Source organism: Zingiber officinale, chromosome 11B (genome assembly GCF_018446385.1).
Source record: "Zingiber officinale cultivar Zhangliang chromosome 11B, Zo_v1.1, whole genome shotgun sequence".
NCBI lineage: Eukaryota > Viridiplantae > Streptophyta > Magnoliopsida > Zingiberales > Zingiberaceae > Zingiber > Zingiber officinale.
The window spans coordinates 17,546,280-17,565,069 of record NC_056007.1 but is presented as its reverse complement, the minus strand read 5'-3'; the positions used below and the strand labels follow the sequence as shown (position 1 = coordinate 17,565,069).

Here is an 18,790-nt window from a genome sequence, read left to right as displayed (position 1 = left end):
TTCTCAAAATGTTTAGTAAAAATAGAAGATTTTAGAGGAGGAAGTTCCCGAACCTTAGAAGTAATTGCATCGGTACTTCCTTGTGTGTCGGGTGTCGGATTCGGAAGATGCTCGATCTCATCATCGGTGGATTGAATGTTGGGTCCCTCCTCCCGCGGATTCATTATTTGCTTTCCCTTCCGAGCTCGAGATGATGCACCTCCGCGGCCTCCTTCCATTGTAATTGAAAACGAAAGCGTGTAGAGATTAGAGAATACGAAAATGAGATTAAGAGTAGAGAAGATGTGTGAAAAATGATGAAATAAGCTCTCTATTTATAGAGTTTTGATAGTAACAGACACTAAATCATAGTCATTGATCAAAAAACGGTCAAATGATCCTAACCGTTGAAAAAAAATACTTAAAAAACCCTCCCAACGGCTACGAACCGCCGGTTAACCGGCGGTTCCAACGGCTATGAACCGCCGGTTAACCGGCGGTTCAAGCCGTTTAAAAAAAAATATTTGCGGTTGAACCGCCGGTTCAACCCGCCGGTTAACCGGCGGTTCGCCGGTTTTACATCCAATGAACCGGAACTTGCTGGGCCGGTTCCGGTTCGACCCGGCGAACCGGGTCAACGGGCAACCGGCCCGTTGACCCGGTTACGGGCCCGGGCCGGGTCCGGGCCAGACCCGGCCCGGGCCGGGTCCGGGCCAGACCCGGCCCGGGGTCGGGTCTAGTAAGGAGCCCACCCTTTACTAGGCCCGTAATTCGACCTAGGGGCGCATAAGGAGCCCACCCTTTTGGTACAAGCCATTCAAAGTAAAATACATGTCATACTTATACATATCATACATCATACAAGCATGCATCACTTAGGCATACATCATATAAAAGTATGCATCACTTAGGCATACATCATGTCATAAAAGTATGCATCACTTAGGCATACATCATATAAAAGTATGCATCACTTAGACATACATCATGTCATAAAAGTATGCATCACTTAGGCATACATCATGTCATAAAAAGTATGCATCACTTAGGCATACATCATGTCATAAAAGCATGCATATTTTAGGCACATAGCATATCATCAAAGCATGCACATTTCTATCCACATAGCATATCATAAAAGCATGCATATTCTAAGCATATAGTATATCGTCAAGCATGCATATTCTAAGCACATAACATATCATCAAAGCATGCATATTTCTAAACACATATCATATCATAAAAACATGCATATTCTAAGCATATAGCATATCATCAAGCATGCATATTCTAAGCACATAACACATCATCAAAGCATGCATATTTCTAAACACATATCATATCATAAGAAAAATATAAATCACAAGCATACATATTTAAGCATAAGGGTGTATCATGTGATTATACTATCATAAGAAACATGGTAACATAGTTAACTTGAGTTCTAAGCTTCCTAAACCCTTGGGTTCCTATCATGGCCGAACCCCCTTAGATCTCAATTTAGGTAAAAACAACCTCCAAGCATGTGAAACCTAAATTATCATTACATGAATTTCATAGGAAGCATTATAAGTATGATTTACTTGGTTTCTAAGTTCTCCAAGTCCTTAAACTCATGTGGCCGAACCCTATCAGTATATAAACAAGGTCCCAAATGTCATGAAAGCATGGAAACCTTAAATCATATTTATAGCATTTTTTTTCAAGTAACATAGTTAGTATATTGAGCTAGTTCCTAAATCCTTCAAGCCCTTAACATATGTCATAGTCAAACTTTTAACAAGTGTTCATTAGGGCTAAAAACAAACATACAAGCATGTGAACTTGAACTAACATCATGTATAAATTCATAACAAAATATTATACAACATGTATGGCCGAAACTTACCCTAGCCTCAATTAGGTCATTAAACAACATATAGCATGGGAACTTTGTCTTTTTACTTATCATATTCCATGTAAAGTGACATAAGCATATTTAATTCTTGTTCTAGGGTTTCTAGGGCATCTATTCCTTCATGGCCAAAACATACAATGGTCCATTTAGGTCATGGAAAAAATTATACAAGCATGTGACACAATCAACACATTATCCTATTTTCATAAGAAGCACTTTTAACACATTTGGTTTCATTTCTAAGGCCTCTAGGTCTTTTAAACCCTACTTGGCCGAAATTCAACAGTATATAAACTTGCTTCAAATAGCCTAAAAGCATAAGAAATCATACAAGTTTCATAGCATGTATAAAGACAAGCATAATAAACATACATGTGAATTGTGTCTTAAGCTTCCTAGGTTTCTTTCCCTTTTTCTTTTATTTTTCCTCATGGCCGAAACCTACCATTCTTTAAACTAGGTTTTAAGTGGCCTAAAGCATGGAAAACCTAAGTAAGTTTCATGGCAAAAATTACTAAGAACATCATATACAAAGTTGGTTCATAAACAAGCTAGGACCCTTGTGATCTTACATGTCATATATCATGTAACTAATTTTCCTATACTCAATTTAAACATAAGAACATTAAACAACTTTCATATCATAATATCACAGAGGTCTTGAGCATATTAGAATTTTGTTTAAGCTTTTCTAAACTATCCATCTTATCATGGCCGAAAATCTAAAATAAGAGTTCATGAATTTCTAGCAATGTTCAACATGCAATTCTTTAAGAAAACTCTATATTCTATCATACAAACATGGTTACTTAAATTTAAAGGTCTTCCTAACCCTAAGCCATTTTCTTGGCCGAAACATATAAATGGATTTCTTTTGGTTCCAAGTAACTTTTAAGCAAGAAAACCAATAAAAGATCCTTAATAGTTCATGGAGAGAATCTTGCATTAGTTTGGTTACACAATATTTTCCCTAACCTCTTTAAAATATTTTTGACCGAAATTCTAGGGTTAGGTACTCCTCTGATCAAGCATTATTTAGGTATAAAAATATGAAGAAAATCCTTCCTACATAGCATAGAAAAAATATCATGAAATAAGGACTTGTTTAAACCTTCCTAGATTTGAAAACCCTTTCTTTGGCCGAATTTTCCTTAAATTCTTTCCTAGGTTTTCTAATCCTTATAAAATCCGAAAATCACATAAAAAAGCCTTGTACCACAGGTGAGGGGAAGCTTACATCCTTTTCGCTTGTGGATCTAAGGTATGGTGATGGAAGAAGTAGCCTCTTCTTCTAATTCCTTTCCCTTGATTCCCTTGCTAAGTCCTCCTTGTATCTTAGGCTTTCTTAAGGGAAAAACCTTGGCTTTGGGGCCGAAGATGGAGGAGAGGGGACTGATGGTTTCGGTGAGGGAGAGGAAGAATGAGAGAAAATGAGAGAAAAATAAACTTCTCTTTTCTTGCTCCCTTTTATGTTAAGGGGGAAGAGGTAGCAAGATTGATTTTTGCTTTCCTTCTCCCTTAACCCATTTTCTATTTTTATTTTATGTATTTTATTTTCTAATTTATTCTCACCATTCATGATGAAATAAGGGGGATTGAATCCTCTTAATTCCCTCTTTAAATTTTTGGCAAAAGTAAAGAGGAAGAGGGAGAGAAAGGGAGGAAGGCAAGTTGTCTTTCTCTTGCTCTTTTCTTGTCTTCTTTTGGCTAGCTTTTACTCTCACCCTTATCATGAATTTCCCTCCTTTGCTATCAACATCTTATCTCTATCCCAATTGGTTTCTACTAATTAATTCTATGAATAATATAAGAGGTCCAAGGTTCAATCCTTGACCTTCACTTCTTTTTATTTCATTTTATTTTCTTTTTTGCTTCAACTCACTTCCTATTATTTTTCTAAGGCAAAATCCCACATTCATATATTTATCTTACAAGCTTAGTGGGTATTACAGATGTATACTATGCTTGTATCTTGGTTTATGGTCACCGGTACAAGGGAGATTCTGCCGAAATTTTTCGGTAGGATTTCCATGTGATTTTTAATCATACTAGTTAAGTAGAGTTAGTAGTTAAGTAACGGTCATTCTTAGAGTGTAGTAGTAGTCAGAAGGGTGGTCGTTACAAAGAGACTTCCTACAATGATTGACTTTAGGTCACTCTCTCTTAGGGTCCGGGACTATATTCTATATCGAGTTCTAACTACCTGTATTCTATCAATCACATCTCGCGATGTTGCGATGATGCGGCCTTATAATTCATTTTTCCTATATGCATTATGCCAGTGCCTTGACATCGACATTGCATTACACATATTCCACAATGTCATTCATGTATCCGGTCTTATCATTAGGTTGTAGGTTCACATGTCATACTATCATATTTTGACATATATATTCTCAACCATAAGGGTAGATATGACGCAGGGTACGACCACTTCCCTTAGCACATATGACAAGATTGGCCAGCGTCAATTTGCATTAGTGCATATAGACATCACTACTTAGGGGGACTAGCCTGGAAAGAAGGACCACAACTAGATATACCAGGCGAGGCCAAGGATAATTTTCCACCCATCATTCCCGACGAGGGAGAGGAGATGCCAGTATTCATGGCCGAGGAGCTCTTCGGATATCACCTAACTCTGACCCAACCCTAGACCTCGACACAATCCTCCACCTAACTATCCATCGAGGAGTGATTAGTACGACTTGAGGAGTCCTCCGCACAGCTCCGGAAGTCAATCTCGGACAGATTTAGCACTCTTCGGGGAGAGATGACCACTGGTTTCTCCTTGCTCCAGGAGGAGATGACCATCGAACTACAGCAGATCATTTGAGCCTTGTGAGTATCTGAGCGGTCTCCACCCCCTCTAGCTGATGATAACCATACTTGATCATATTAGGACACTAATATTAAGAAAAATTTCTTTACTTTTATTTTTCTAAAAATTTCCAATTTCTTATATTTTTAAAAATTAATTTTAGCCATAGACTAGATCAAAACCATAGAAATCATGTTCCTATAGAACTAGGATTGAGAATCTCACAAACACATTAGGACTCTGTTGATTGTGTATTCAAAAACCTAGAATGACCTGAGATTAATAAGCAAATTGTCTGGGCTTATGATGCTTATATCAGTGCATCGACACAAATCTGAGTGAGAAATATCAAATTATAGTGATCAAGTTAAGTAATACATCTTAGTCATAACTAGATATATATACTTAACTTGACTAATCAAATGAACACTGGTATCTTTTGATAGTTAGTTAGTAACTAGCGGTTAGATATTTAAGGATAATTTCTAGAAAAATATTTTCCTTAAATAATATCAGGTTCAGGGGGAGAATATTGTGAAAAATACTTTCAAATTTTTTCCTCTTCTTGATATTTTTAAAAAAATATATTCTATTTTCAAAATGAATTTACTTAAATGGTTTGAAGTTTTTTTTCTTTCATAAGTTGTTTTGAAAAATTCACTTTCAAAGGTTGCACTAAAAATGAAGCTTTGAAAAAAATTTTACCTTTGAAAAGTAAGTTCAAAATTTTCCTTGAAAAATGGATTTCAAAATCTTCTACAAGTTTATCTTTGCTAAATGTTTTTGAACAATTTAATCTTCAAATATTTTGAAAAATACTTTGGAAATTATTTTATCATTTTGAAAATTAGTTTGGGAATTCTCTTCTTATCCTTTGAAATTTTTACTTAGTAATCTATTTAAAGACTTATTTTGGAATGTTTACCTAAAATCTTGTTTGAAAGCATTTGTCTTAGAAACTTCATTTCCTCTTTAACACTACTTCAAAAATACTTGTTAAATTGTTTTATTTTAAAGTACTTTGAAAATTCTTGTCTTAGAAAATTTTTCTTTCAAATTACTTTGAAAATTTCAGAAAAAATTTCTTTAAAATTACTTTGTAAATATTTACTTTTCTCAAAATATTTAATCCTTCCTCAAATAAACCTGAATTTTTACCTTTGTAAAGTTTTATTTTAAAACATTACATGCAAAAACTTCTTACAGAAGATAAGTACTTTCTATTTGAAATAGTTGGTTTTTAAACACCTATTTTCAAAATTAAGTTTGCAAAGCCCCTTTTTTATACTAAACCCTTAATTATTTATGTTGCATGCATTTATTTTTTTGATGTATGCTAAAAAGGGAGGATAGTAGGTTAGGTTAGAAAAGCTAACTCATCACTATTAAACATTTCATGCTTAATGCTTATTTGCATTTATTTTTCTAACTTTAACCCAGGTTATCATTACATCAAAAAGGGGGAGATTGTTAGTGCAAGTTTCACTAATAATCTGGTTTTGATGTATGACAAATAGGTTAAAGTTAAATGTGTTATTTGTCTAACTACTTTGTCAAGTGTGCAGGAATTGATAAGTCTGGGGACCAGATACCATACTAAAATCCAGCTAGATCTGCGGGACTGGATAGCTATTGTGAAGTCCAGATAGGTCAACAGGCCGACCTGATATCTGACAGGAAGTCTAGTGGACAACCAGCAGAAATCTAGTTGGGTTTGCAGACCTGACAACTGGCATGAAGACTTAGTAGGTCAAGAGGCTAGTTGTAACGACCACCCTTCTTACTATACTATACTACTCTCTAAGGATGACTGTTACTTAACTACTAACTCTACTCAACCGGTATGAACGAAACCACGAGGAGTCCTTACCGAAAAATTTCGACAAAATCACCCCTGTACCGGTGACCATAAACTGAGATAAATAAAATATATACTTCAGCCACAGGCGGCTGGAGCATGTATCAACACCCATGCAGTTTAATAAGAGTCAAAAACTATAATATCTACTTATTACATAGAACCTCATCACAACATGCAATCTAAAACATGAATAAACTCAATAAAACATGGAATATAAAATACAATCTCAAATGACATCAACCATAAAGTACAACTCAATTACTTCATATCCACTAGACACGAAAACTCAAAACTTCCCAATTCTCTCCCACAATCCTGGCATCACACACCATCCGCACCACCTTGTCGCCTTCCTTACTAAATCTTTTCCTTTCCTTTATCTACAGTAAGAGGAAATGCAATCTATAAGTAAAATTTGCTTAGTAAGCGCTATCTAACTCACAAAAACACGAATATGCATGTATACAAGAAGAACTAGAAACTGTATGCTCTAAAAGAAAATAAAGCATAAACATAGCTGCTCATGTTAATCTAATAGCAAAGAAAAGCTAAGAAATCTACTCATGTAATTCTAATAGCTAATCATGCTATACAAGGATAAAACTGCATGCTGGAAGATAAAGCTAATCATGCTAAATAACTAATCAGGAAACAAACAAAACTAATACTGCATGCTTCGAATTAAAAGAAGCTAAACTTGCTGACTCTAAGCATAAATGGAGCTTGTTCCATTTGTTTCAAAACTTATACTTTATTACTTTAAAATAATAATCAACTTCTCTTGGGGCCCAGGCTTAGTACCAATGCGCGCTCCCTAATAGGGACTGTGGTAGCTAGTCATCAGTCCTATGAGGGCAAAGACCTTGGTCTTACCAGGGCCAAGACCTTGGAATTGGTCACCTGGATTTGTTTAACGACAACCTTGGAAGTCGGATACTAGCCTTGCTTTAAAATAAAATACATGTTATCTTTTTATGTTCTTATAATAAAATGCCTTGGCATTTCTTTGAGCACTTGGCGTGCTACTGATCCCAATACTTAAAATTTAGGGATCCTATCAAGACCTTGGTCTTTTCTTACTTATAACTTCTCATAAATCCCTAAAAGGATTTAATAGAACACTATATGTACATATAAATTCTAGAGTTACATAGAACGAGTTCAATTAGTTAAGACTTGCTGTGAAAATAAGGAATTGCATCTAACTGTACATGATGTCCAATAACAAAGAAATCTAAGATTTGCATACTTTAAAATAGACCATTCAAGCTCACTGATTTGCAAGGGAAATAAAATTACAAAGCTAAAAGAGAAGGCCGATTGTCCATGCTTAATAATCTTTGCAAAAGAACTAAACTGAAATGCTAACCTAAAGCTATTCATACTCATTAATTCCAAACCATCCTAATGCTGTACAGGAAGAAAATCCGAAAGCAAGGAAACAAAGCACACTAGCTGTTCAAACTAAAAACCTACTGAAACTAAAATCCTTGCAAACATGTTCACAACATAAAGCAACAGAATTTTTCAAGCATGCTTCAAAACTCGAACAGAAACTCAAAATCGAAACTAAACAGCATGTTCAAGAAGTGCCTACATAACTCAGAATAAGGGAACTAAATCTGTAGGCTCAAATTCAAGGTTGTGCAAGCTTATTATAAAGGGTTGTTCTTGCCTATTAAGGAAGCAAAACTCCTCTGCACACTCAAGGAAAATAGGGCTGTTCATTTTCATTAACGCTAGAAAGTCTAAAGTCTCAATGCACAACATATGGGCTGGACAATCTAGACCACATGCCTAGTTTATACAATTTATTTCATTCCTTTGAGGTCCTTGGCAGTGAGCTTCATACAACATTCTTTACAGCATACTAGATAAGGAAAAAAAACCTAGATATGAAACCATAACTCACGACAGCCAACCCTAAGCAATAATCTGATTCTATACAGCCTTCCAAAAACAAAGGAAGGATTCAAAAACTCTTAGTAAACTCAAATTTCTGTACAGCATTCATGCAAGGAAGAAAACCAAACCCGAAACCTCAATTCACGGCAGCAACCCCATCACCATATCTTTCATAGAATAATTCGAAAACAAGAATAAGCAAAGTCCAAAATCTAATCCAATCAAAAACCCCTCCCATCTTCCTTAACAACTCACGGCAACAACTCAAGGACACCCTCCTAGCGGCATATATCAAAGAAAACAACAAGAAGAAGCAAGAATTTGAGAGCTACCCTTACCGCAGGTGAGTAAGTGACTTACCCTTCGTGTTCTTGGACTCACAGCCGAAGAGGGAGATCTAGGGTTTCGGAGAGATGAAGATCTCGGCGGCTTCTTTGCGTTTCCGAGCTCCTCTCGTCGAGGTGGTCACGCACGGGAGAAGACCGGCTGGAAAACAGTGCTCGTCAACCGCCGGAGACGTGCCCTAGGTCATCTTCGTTTCCGCCCGAGAGAGAGCCACGTCGCGCGTGCGTGAGAGGAGAAGAGGGTTTCGGGCAAGGAGAGGAAAAGAAATAACTTAACCCTCTTAAACCTAGGTATTTCAGTTTTAATTATAACTTAAATACTTTTTGGTTCGAGTTTCACTAAGAAACCCGCAGCTGGTCTGTTGGTTAAATGAACCTCTACTTAACTCGAGGTCCATGGTTCGAATCTCGGCTTGGGCGTTTTTTGTCAAAACTTCTTTCGTTTAGTAAAAATACCAAACGACCTCCAAAAATTGCATAAAAATACTCTAAAAATTCCTAAAAATCTCTAGAATATTTTAAAAGCATTTCCAAATATTTTTAAGGACATTTAGAACTTGAAATAGGGAAAGTTAGGTTGTTACAGTCCCCCATACCTTATAAAAAGTTCGTCCTCGAACTTAGAATAACTCTGGATATTTCTGTCTCATACTGTCCTCACGCTTCCAAGTGACCTCCTCGTGTTTCTGGTTCTGCCAGATGACCTTCACTACTGGCACTTCTTTGTTTCTTAGTCTCTTGACTGCTCTGTCCACTATCTGTGTAGGTCTGCTCTCGTAGCTAAGATCCTCTTGGATTTGCACTGACTGAGGCTGAATCACTTGGCTAGGGTCGTAAATACACTTCTTTAGCATAGAGATATGAAATACATTATGTATTGCTGACATGTCCTATGGTAAGTCTAGCTTGTAAGCTACTTTCCCAATCCTTTCTGTGATCAGGTAAGGTCCTACATAACGAGACTTGCCAAATCTCATCACTCCCTTCATCGGAGCAACCTTGAAAAAGACTGAATCCCCTACTTGGAATTCAAGTGGCCTACGGCGTGTGTCAGCATAACTCTTCTGTCTACTCTGGGCAGTCTCAATTCTTTGTCTGATCTTCTGAATAGCCTGAGTAGTCTCATCTATCAGCTCTGTCTGAATGCCCAGTTCCAGTTCCATTTCTTTTCTTTCACCTGCTTCTTGCCAGCAAATGGGTGATCTGCACTTCCTGCCATACAACGCCTCATAAGGTGTCATCTTGATGGTGGCCTGATAGCTATTGCTGTAGGCAAACTCAGCTAAGCATAGATACTTGCACCAACTTCCCTTAAAATCTAGTGCACAAGCTCTAAGCAAATCTTCAAGAATCTGATTTACTCGCTCTGTCTGTCCATCAGTCTGAGGATGGAATGTTGTGCTGAACTTGAGTTTGGTGCCTAGTGCATTCTGAACACACTCCCAAAAGTGTGAGGTGAAGCATCCATCTCTATCAGAAACAATAGATTTAGGAACTCCGTGAAGTCTGATCACCTCCTTAACATATAACTGTGCCAACTGCTCTATAGAGTGGGATACCTTGATGGCTAGGAAATGGGCAGATTTGGTCAATTTGTCCACTATCACCCATATCGTATCATATCCATTTGTGGTTCTTGGGAGACCTGTTATGAAGTCCATGGATATGTCTTCCCACTTCCACTCTGGGATTGGGAGAGGCTGTAGAACTCCCCCTGGTCTCTGGTGTTCTGCTTTGACCCTTTGACATGTCAGGCAAGTACTGACATATTTAGCTACATCTCTTTTGAGTCCAGACCACCAGAACCTCTGTTTCACGTCTTGGTACATCTTGGTAGAACCAGGATACATGGAGTAAGGTGCACTATGAGTTTCCTCGAAAATTTTCTTTCTCAGCTCTTCATCATTGGTGACACAAAGGCGGCTCCCCTGATAAAGAATCTCACTGTCTGATACTCGAAACTCTAAATTTTCTTCTTTCTGTATCCCTTGCTAGATCTTCTGGATATCTGGATCTTCACTTTGCTTTCTCTATATATCCTCAAGGAAGGTAGACTCTAAGGTCAATGCAGAGAGTTGCCTATAAATAACTTCAAGTCTGAAATATGACAACTCCTTCTGTAGTGGTAGGGCTAATGATGACAAAGACATCAGGGATGCACTGGATTTTCTGCTTAGTGCATCTGCCACTTTATTATATTTGCCTGGGTGGTAGAGGATTTCACAGTCATAGTCTTTGACCAACTCTAGCCACCTGCGCTGTCTCATGTTTAAGTTTTTCTGAGTAAAGAAATACTTCAAACTCTGATGGTCTGTGAAGATTCTGCACTGAACTCCATACAAGTGGTGTCGCTAGAGTTTCAGTGCAAAGACCACAGCTACCAGCTCAAGATCCTGAGTGGGGTAGTTCTTTTTGTAGTCTTTGAGTTGCCTGGAAGCATAAGCTATAACTTTTCCTTCTTACATGAGAACAACTCCTAGGCCCATCTTAGAAGCATCACTGTAGATGTCAAAACTCTTGTCACTTTCTGGGACTGTCAGAATAGGAGCACTGGTCAGTCTCTTCTTTAGCTCTTGGAAACTCTGCTCACATTTGTCTGACCATTCAAACTTCCTATTCTTCCTGGTGAGGGCTGTTAGTGGAGAGGTTATCCTGGAAAAGTCCTCCACAAATTTTCTGTAGTATCCGGCTAAACCAAGGAAGCTTCTGATCTCCCTGGCATTGTTGGGTCTACTCCAGTTGTTGACCGCTTCTATTTTGGCTGAATCCACTTGGATACCTTCTTTAGAAATTATGTGACCTAGAAACGCCACCTGATCTAACTAGAACTCACACTTTGAGAACTTAGCATATAGCTGCTTTTGCTGAAGGGTCTGCAATACTATCCTCAAGTGTGTGTCATGCTCCTCTGAGGTTCTGGAATAGACTAGAATGTCGTCGATGAACACAATGACAAACTTGTCAAGGTATTCTCTGAACACTCTGTTCATCAGGTCCATGAAGACTGCAGGTGCATTAGTCACACCAAAAGGCATGACTACAAACTCATAGTGTCCGTATCTGGTCTTGAAAGCTGTTCTGGGTATATCACTTTCCTTCACTTTCAACTGATGGTACCCAGAGCGCGGGTCTATTTTTGAGAATACTGTTGCCCCTCTCAACTGATCAAATAAGTCATCGATCCTGGGAAGGGGGTACTTGTTCTTGATTGTCACTTGATTCAGAGCTCTATAATCTATGCACATCCGCATAGATCCGTCTTTCTTCTTGACAAATAACACAGGAGCTCCCCATGGTGAATGACTAGGACGGATGAAGCCTTTGTCAAGCAGCTCCTGAAGTTGTTCTTGTAACTCTTTCGGCTCTGCTGGAGACATGCAGTATGGAGCTTTTAAAATTGGACCGGTACCAGGAACCAGTTCAATCTCAAACTCCACTTCTCTGTTGGGAGGTAGTCCAAGTAGCTCTTCTGGGAATACCTCTGGATACTCACAAACTACCCGAACTTCCTCCTGCTTGGGTCCTTCTTGTTCTTCTGTACTCACAATATGCGCAAGAAAACCAGCACACCCTTTAGCTAACATCTAGTGAGCTGTGAGAGAAGAGAGGAATTTCTGGGTCTTCCTCTTTGGTACTCCCGTGAACTCATAGGATGGTTCACCTTCTGGACTAAAGATCACTTTCCTTCTGCGGCAGTCCACTGAAGCACTGTACTTGCTGAGGAAATCCATACCCAAAATGATATTGAAATCCTGCATGGCGAGGACTACCAGATCTACACATAGCTCACGGTCTGAAATTCTGACTGGTACAACCCGAAGCCACTGGTTAGATTCCATGACTTCCCCAGAAGGTAGGGTCGTCAGGAACTTGGAGTTCATACTTTCTGTAGGTACCTATAATTCTTTGGCAAAGGGTACTGATACAAAAGAATGGGTCACCCCAGTGTCAAATAGTGCAGTAGTTATATGCTGAAAAATAACTACTTGACCTGTTATGACCGTGGAGGCACTAGCAGCTTCCTCTTTAGTGAGGGAGAATACTCTGGCACTGGCTGGAACTGGTGGGGCTTCCAACCTTCCTTGACTGAGCTGAGGTCCTTCCAGAGTTGCAGGCATATAATGTAGCTGAGGTTTGCCTCCATATTGTATTGGCTGTGGCTGAGGTGCTTTGAACTTGTTAGGACATTCTTTCGCCATGTGTCCTTCCTGACCACAGGAATAACATCCAGTCTTACCCAAAAGATAGGCTCCTGGATGTGTTCTCCCACATTTAGGACAGGGAGGGAACTTGGTCTGCTTATTTGCTGGTCCTCCTTTCTAGTTACCTCCTGAGTTCCACTGCTTTCTTTTACTACCCTTGCCTTTCCAGTTCTGCTTATTTGCCTGAGGTTTCTGACTCCCAACTGTTTTTTCTTCAATCTTGACTGGCTTTAGCGACTAATGCTCTGCTAACCAGCTCTTCGCCAGTCTGGGGCTGGTGAGTTCCACTACTCACATTAAGTGCTATCACTGGCCTCAGCATCCTGTGCATCAGTCTGACTCGTTCCTTCTCCATGCTTACTAGCTCTGGGCAGAGACGAGCTAGCTTATTGAATTTCTTTACTGCTTCTTCCACTGACAGGTCACCTTGTCTGAATTCTATGAACTCCTCATAGTGATTATTGGTGATCCGCTGGCGGAAGAATTCTTCATAAAATTATGCTTCAAAGTCAACCCAGCTCATCTGATTGACTGCTCTCTTGCTTTTAACTCTCTCTCACCACATATGAGCATCTCCAGATAGGCAGAATGAGGCACACTTGACCTTCTCGACTTCTGGCCAGTCAAGAAGCTCCATGGTGCTCTCCAATGTCTTGAACCAAGCCTGAGCATCCCAGGGCTCAGTCGTGCCTGAGAAACTCTTTGGCTTCAGTTTCAGCCACTGTATCAGGTATGTTTCTTGTCTTCTAGGTGCTATGGGGACTTCCAGGGCGGCTGGTGGAACCTTAGTCACCCCTGGAGTCTCCACATTGATAGTTGGAGGAGTGGGAGGGATTGGCTGCTGATTCGCCATCAGATTGACGATCACTTGTTGTTGCTCTGCTACTTGTCTCTGGAGTTGCGCAACGACTTCAGAGAGATTTGGTTCAGCTGTTCTGGGCTCTTCATTCTCTTGAGCTCTATCTTCAGTACGAGCGGTACGAGGACGTCCTCTTCTTGACATCTAATTATGTAACAAGAGAAAAATTAAAATCGTCTCTATTCTTCCAGACATATATATATATATAAAAGAGAACAAAAACTTCTATCTTACTTAAGCACCTATGAGCAAATACTCTATACTGCAAATGATAAGGAAAAACATAAAAGGAAAACTTAAATACTTTCTTACTTGAAGACGGCAAGGTTGGTGCTGATGTGTGATGCTGGAGAATGGGGACTGCTCTGATACCAACTGTAATGACCACCCTTCTAACTATACTATACTACTCTCTAAGGATGACCGTTACTTAACTACTAACTCTACTCAACCGGTATGAACGAAACCATGAGGAGTCCTTACCAAAAAATTTCGGCAAAGTCTACCCTGTACCGGTGACCATAAACTGAGATACATAAAATATATACTTCAGCCACAGGCGGCTGGAACATGTATCAACACCCATGCAGTTTAATAAGAGTCAAAAACTATAATATCTACTTATTACATAGAACCTCATCACAGCATGCAATCTAAAACGTGAATAAACTCAATAAAACATGGAATATAAAATATAATCTCAAATGACATCAACCATAAAGTACAACTGAATTACTTCATATCCACTAGACACGAAAACTCAAACTTCCCAATTCTCTCCCACAGTCCTGGCATCACACACCATCCGCACCACCTTGTCGCCTTCCTTACTAAATCTTTTCCTTTCCTTTATCTGCAGTAAGAGGAAATGTAATCTATAAGCAAAATTTGCTTAGTAAGTGTTATCTAACTCACAAAAACATGAATATGCATGTATACAAGAAGAACTAGAAACTGTATGCTCTAAAAGAAAATAAAGCATAAACATATCTGCTCATGTTAATCTAATAGCAAAGAAAAGCTAAGAAATCTACTCATGTAATTCTAATAGCTAATCATGCTATACAAGGATAAAACTGCATGCTGGAAGATAAAGCTAATCATGCTAAATAACTAATCAGGAAACAAACAAAACTAATACTACATGCTTCGAATTAAAAGAAGATAAACTTACTGACTCTAAGCATAAATGGAGCTTATTTCATTTGTTTAAAAACTTATACTTTATTACTTTAAAATAATAATCAACTTCTCTTGGGGCCCAGGCTTAGTACCAATGCGCGCTCCCTAATAGGGACTGTGGTAGCTAGTCATCAGTCCTACGAGGGCAAAGACCTTAGTCTTACCAGGGCCAAGACCTTGGAATTGGTCATCTGAATTTGTTTAACGACAACCTTGGAAGTCGGGTACTAGCCTTGCTTTAAAATAAAATACTTGTTATCTTTTTATATTCTTATAATAAAATTCCATGGCATTTCTTTGAGCACTTGGCGTGCTACTGATCCCAATACTTAAAATTTAGGGATCCTATCAAGACCTTGGTCTTTTCTTACTTATAACTTCTCATAAATCCCTAAAAGGATTTAATAGAATACTATATGTACATATAAATTCTAGAGTTACATAGAACGAGTTCAATTCGTTAAGACTTGCTGTGAAAATAAGGAATTGCATCTAATTGTACATGTTGTCCAATAACAAAGAAATCTAAGATTTGCATACTTTAAAATAGACCATTCAAGCTCAGTGATTTGCAAGGGAAATAAAACTACAAAGCTAAAAGAGAAGGTCGGTTGTCCATGCTTAATAATCATTGCAAAAGAACTAAACTGAAATGCTGACCTAAAGCCATTCATACTCATTAATTCCAAACCATCCTAATGTTGTACAGGAAGAAAATACGAAAGCAAGGAAACAAAGCACACTAGTTGTTCAAACTAAAAACCTGCTAAAACTAAAATCCTTGCAAACATGTTCACAACATAAAGCAACATAATTTTTCAAGCATGCTTCAAAACTCGAACAGAAACTCAAAACCGAAACTAAACATCATGTTCAAGGTTGTGCAAGCTTATTATAAAGGGAAGTTCTTGCCTATTAAGGAAGCAAAACTCCTCTGCACACTCAAGGAAAACAGGGCTATTTATTTCATTAACGCTAGAAAGTCTAGAGTCTCAATGCACAACATATGGGCTGGACAATCTAGACCACATGCCTAGTTTATACAATTTATTTCATTCCTTTGAGGTCCTTGGCAGTGAGCTTCATACAACATTCTTTACAGCATACTAGATAAGGAAAAAAAACCCAAATATGAAACCTTAACTCACGGCAGCCAACCCTAAGCAATAATCTGATTCTATACAGCCTTCCAAAAACAAAGGAAGGATTCAAAAACTCTTAGTAAACTCAAATTTCTGTACAACCTTCATGCAAGGAAGAAAACCAAGCCCAAAACCTCAATTCACGGCAGCAAACCCATCACCATATCTTTCACAGAATAATTCAAAAACAAGAATAAGCAAAGTCTAAAATCTAATCCAATCAAATACTCCTCCCATCTTCCTTAACAACTCACAGCAGCAACTCAAGGACACCCTCCTAGCGGCATATATCAAAGAAAACAACAAGAAGAAGCAAGAATTCGAGAGCTACCCTTACCGCAGGTGAGTAAGCGACTTACCCTTCGTGTTCTTGGACTCACAGCCGAAGAGGGAGATCTAGGGTTTCGGAGAGATGAAGTCTCGGTAGCTTCTTTGCGTTTCTGAGCTCCTCTCATCGAGGTGTTCATGCACGGGTGAAGACCGGCCGGAAAACGGTGCTTGTCGACCGCCGGAGACGTGCCCTAGGTCGTCTTCGTTTCCGCCCGAGAGAGAGCCGCGCCGCGCTTGCGTGAGAGGAAAAGAGGGTTTCGGGCAAGGAAAGGAAAAGAAATAACTTAACCCTCTTAAACCTAGGTATTTCGGTTTTAATTATAACTTAAATACTATTTGGTTCGAGTTTCACTAAGAAACCCGCGGCTGGTCTATTGGTTAAATGAACCTCTACTTAACTCGAGGTCCACGGTTTGAATCTCGATTTGGAAGTTTTTTTTCAAAACTTTTTTCGTTTAGTAAAAATACCAAACGATCTCAAAAAATTGCATAAAAATATTCTAAAAATTCCTAAAAATCTCTAGAATATTTTAAAAGCATTTCCAAATATTTTTAAGGACATTTAGAACTCAAAATAGGGAATGTTGGGTCGTTACACTAGTCACACATACTGTAAGTTGGTAAGTTAAGGTAAATTACTAGAGAAGAGTGACTCGGTGAGGATGCGTCCCAGTTAAGAGATAATAGGCGTCGGTCTCGTTTATGATCATTTTGGATCCCTAAAGTGAGACTTTGACTAGATCCTGGTCTTGGAGGGACACAGTCTAATTACTACTCAGTATTATTATGCTAACACTTGTCTTGCAGGTTATTATTTGGTTTATTGGACTAACACGCTTTCCAGGGCAATAAGAACACAAAAAGCCTAGGTGAACAGTACCTGAGGCACCTTCCAAGGGATGGAAGAGCCTTTAATCACTGAAGGCGTCTTAGCACTGTTCATAGAAGGCACCTTCAGTTCATTGAAGGCGCCTTCCACGACATAAATTTTGGACCTCATCATAGATAAGGCACAGTGAAGTCGGGATAGAGTTTGTCACATTGAAGGTACCTTCAATGGTTATGGAAGGCGCCTTTCACATCCTTTATAAGGGGGACTCGACCAAGCATCAATATACAACACTCATATGATCATCTATGCTTCCGATTGGACTTCCAAATACTTTGGCTTCCTGCTATAACTCCACTGCGACGCTCTAAGCTCAATCCAACCAACTTCAGAAAAAGTGTGGTAACTTTAAATTCTGTAGTTAATTTTTGCAAAATGACAAGTGTATTGTGTTACACTTGTTCTAACTTTCTCTGTACTCGATTCCCTCTTCCAGCGGTTCCGAAAGAGGTATTTTAGTGAATTATCCATGGATAGGTCTACGGGACCTAGGTCTTGGAATAGGAGTCGTTGAAGACTCCGAATCAAATAAATCAACCGTGTCTGATTTTGAATTCTTACTTGTCTTTTTTTTTATTTCTGTGTCTTCCGCTGCGTATACTATACTTTTCAAAATTGAAAAAAAAAATGAATTTTTTAAAACCATGTGGTTCACCTCCTTTCTCACGTGTGACTTGATCCAACACATGCTTCATCCTTAGAGACAATATTGAGTATCGGTTATCCACCATGGGATTTTTCGGATAGGAAGTTTCTTGCAAAGGTATTTTCATGGATCCTCAAAAAAGAGAAGCTATTACAAGTTAGGAAGTTAGAGCACTCACGTGTGTCTAGGGTTGCTTAGCTATCTTTTTGGTCTCACGCATCAAGGAAGCACTAGTGGTGATCAACACCTCAAATTCTAAAATAGTGAATGAGATTCAGGACTAAAAGATCAATTTTCAAAGACATAAATAAGACTCCCTGATTTTGAGGAAGATTGTTTGTTCTCAAGACACACTCAATGAAGATGACCTACAAAGAGAAACACATTGATCATGATTCATGGGTCATTTGGGAGATACTGGTATGTATCAAGACCTAAACTGATCCTACTAGTAGAATAGTAGGAAGAAGGATATTGCGGACTTTGTAGTTAGAACTTGGTGTGTCAACAAGTGAAGGCAGAATATCAAAGTGATGCAGTGGAAGTGTAGTGGGCCCATAACCCAAAAAAAAGTGTTAGAGACTAGCAAACTTACTTCGGAAGATTTTGTACCTAAATGGAAAAAAGGGAACGTAGTATAGTAGACTTCGGAAGGTGCATAATTTGATTTGCGTGATCGTTGAGAGATTAACCAAATTCATCCATTTCCTACTGACCTGCTAGACTAACTCCT

At 38.6% G+C, this 18,790-nt stretch overlaps 1 long non-coding RNA gene across 2 annotated transcripts; it reads right to left on the bottom strand.

Moving 5' to 3' along the window:
- Positions 1–6,674: 6,674 nt before the first annotated feature.
- On the bottom strand, positions 6,675–16,817 carry LOC122035073. 2 transcript variants are annotated; one of them, XR_006126881.1, is made up of 3 exons: positions 16,552–16,817; positions 14,605–14,721; positions 6,675–6,938 (listed from the first exon to the last, which is right to left on the bottom strand). It is a non-coding gene; the product is annotated as an uncharacterized LOC122035073 (long non-coding RNA). The 2 variants fall into 2 exon arrangements; XR_006126880.1 differs by lacking the exon at positions 6,675–6,938 and having other exon boundaries at positions 14,516–14,721.
- Positions 16,818–18,790: the final 1,973 nt, after the last annotated feature.